This window comes from Lolium rigidum, chromosome 5 (genome assembly GCF_022539505.1).
Source record: "Lolium rigidum isolate FL_2022 chromosome 5, APGP_CSIRO_Lrig_0.1, whole genome shotgun sequence".
Lineage (NCBI taxonomy): Eukaryota > Viridiplantae > Streptophyta > Magnoliopsida > Poales > Poaceae > Lolium > Lolium rigidum.
In genome coordinates this window covers 258,522,591-258,525,624 of record NC_061512.1, presented here as the reverse complement: position 1 = coordinate 258,525,624, position 3,034 = coordinate 258,522,591, and positions in this window count along the sequence as shown.

Sequence of the window (3,034 nt, the reverse complement as noted above, 5' to 3'; positions counted from 1 at the left end):
GCTGCAAAGAAAGTCTCCACAATCCAATCTCTTTACTTTGTTTTTGTCTTGCTTTATTTTATTTACTACTTTGTTTGCTGCATTATATCAAAACACAAAAAAATTAGTTGCTAGCTTTACTTTATTCTTGTCTTGCACTCTATATCAAAAACACAAAAAAATTAGTTACTTGCATTTGCTTTACTTATTTCAACATGTTTCCTTTTAATTTTACTCGCAAAGAGATATACATCTGTGGGACAAGGGTCTATAATTGGAAGAGATAATATAGAAGAAATTTTCACCCATGTTAGTATGCATGAAGATCTTAAAGATATACCCCTTGCAGAAGCTTGTCTCTACTTATGAAGATGCCTCTGTTTGTTTGGTACGCATGTTGAAAGCTAGATTTATTAGTCTCAACCCCATGATACAACACATGTTTCTTACACTTTGCGATATGGAGAGGGGAGAGAAAGAGATTTTGTTTTAAAAGTCTTAGTGCGAGAATTTGAAGATATAGCTAAAGAGGCTAGAAAAGTCTTTATTAAGCATAAGAGGCTTGGCTTCTTATACCGACTTTGAAAAGAACACTTGAAAAAATGGATATGGATAGAATTAAGTATACTAATAATGTTAATGATGGTGGGAGATTAAAGCACCAATACCATGTAAGCTCCTAGCGATGCACGAAGCTCTAGATGATAATTATGCTTGAGCTTGTTCACTGAAAATTTGTTTGATGAGAGTAGCAAGCCCAAGACTAATGAAAAGGGAGCCGCTGAAACTTATGTATCCAACATACAATGCATGGTTGAGAAAACTCCCAACACCCTGGTTATGATGTTGATGCTTCATCTCTTGATAATACTTGATACACACTTTACTGCGCCTAGGCTGAAGGCGTTAAAAAAGCGCTTATGGGAGACAACCCATGTTTTTACTACAGTACTTTTATTTTATATTTGAGTCTTGGAAGTTGTTTACTACTGTAGCAACCTCTCCTTATCTTAGTTTTGTGCTTTGTTGTGCCAAGTAAAGTCTTTGATAGTAAGGTTCATACTAGATTTGGATTGCTACTGCAGATTACAGATTTCTTTCATTGTCACGAATTTCGGGTCTACCTCTCTGCAGGTAGCTCAGAAAATTATGCCAATTTACGTGCGTGATCCTCAGATATGTACGCAACTTTCATTCAATTTGGGCATTTTCATTTGAGCAAGTCTGGTGCCATTTTAAAATTCGTCTTTACGAACTGTTCTATTTTGACAGATTCTGCCTTTTATTTCGCATTGCCTCTTTTGCTATGTTGGATGAATTTCTTTGATCCATTAATGTCCAGTAGCTTTATGCAATGTCCAGAAGTGTTAAGAATGATTGTGTCACCTCTGAACATGTAAATTTTTATTGTGCACTAACCCTCTAATGAGTTGTTTCGAGTTTGGTGTGGAGGAAGTTTTCAAGGATCAAGAGAGGAGTATGATGCAATATGATCAAGGAGAGTGAAAGCTCTAAGCTTGGGGATGCCCGGTGGTTCACCCCTGCATATATTAAGAAGACTCAAGCGTCTAAGCTTGGGGATGCCCAAGGCATCCCCTTCTTCATCGACAACATTATCGGGTTCCTCCCCTGAAACTATATTTTTATTCCATCACATCTTATGTACTTTGCTTGGAGCGTCGGTTTGTTTTTGTTTTTGTTTTGTTTGAATAAAATGGATCCTAGCATTCACTTGTGTGGGAGAGAACACGCTCCGCTGTTGCATATGGACAAATATGTCCTTAGGCTTTACTCATAGTATTCATGGCGAAGTTGAATCTTCTTCGTTAAATTGTTATATGGTTGGAATTGGAAAATGCTACATGTAGTAATTCTAAAATGTCTTGGATAATTTGATACTTGGCAATTGTTGTGCTCATGTTTAAGCTCTTGCATCATATACTTTGCACCCATTAATGAAGAAATACATAGAGCTTGCTAAAATTTGGTTTGCATATTTGGTTTCTCTAAAGTCTAGATAATTTCTAGTATTGAGTTTTGAACAACAAAGGAAGACGGTGTAGAGTCTTATAATGTTTACAATATGTCTTTTATGTGAGTTTTGCTGCACGGTTCATCCTTGTGTTTGTTTCAAATAACCTTGCTAGCCTAAACCTTGTATCGAGAGGAATACTTCTCATGCATCCAAAATCCTTGAGCCAACCACTATGCCATTTGTGTCCACCATACCTACCTACTACATGGTATTTCTCAGCCATTCCAAAGTAAATTGCTTGAGTGCTACCTTTAAAATTCCATCATTCACCTTTGCAATATATAGCTCATGGGACAAATAGCTTAAAAACTATTGTGGTATTGAATATGTACTTATGCACTTTATCTCTTATTAAGTTGCTTGTTGTGCGATAACCATGTTCTTGGGGCGCCATCAACTATTCTTTGTTGAATATCATGTGAGTTGCTATGCATGTCCAGTCTTGTACGAAGTAAGAGAGATCTACCACCTTAATGGTTGGAGCATGCATATTGTTAGAGAAGAACATTGGGCCGCTAACTAAAGCCATGATTCATGGTGGAAGTTTCGAGTTTTGGACATATATCCTCAATCTCATATGAGAATAATAATTGTTGCCACATGCTTATGCATTAAAGAGGAGTCCATTATCTGTTGTCTATGTTGTCCCGGTATGGATGTCTAAGTTGAGAATAATCAAAAGCGAAATCCAAATACGAGCTTTCTCCTTAGACCTTTGTACAGGCGGCATGGAGGTACCCCATTGTGACACTTGGTTAAAACATGTGTATTGCGATGATAATCCGGTAGTCCAAGCTAATTAGGACAAGGTGCGGGCACTATTAGTATACTATGCATGAGGCTTGCAACTTGTAAGATATAATTTACATAACTCATATGCTTTATTACTACAGTTGACAAAATTGTTTCATGTTTTCAAAATAAAAGCTCTAGCACAAATATAGCAATCGATGCTTTCTCTTTGAAGGACCATTTCTTTTACTTTTATGTTGAGTCGGTTCACCTATCTCTCTCCACCTC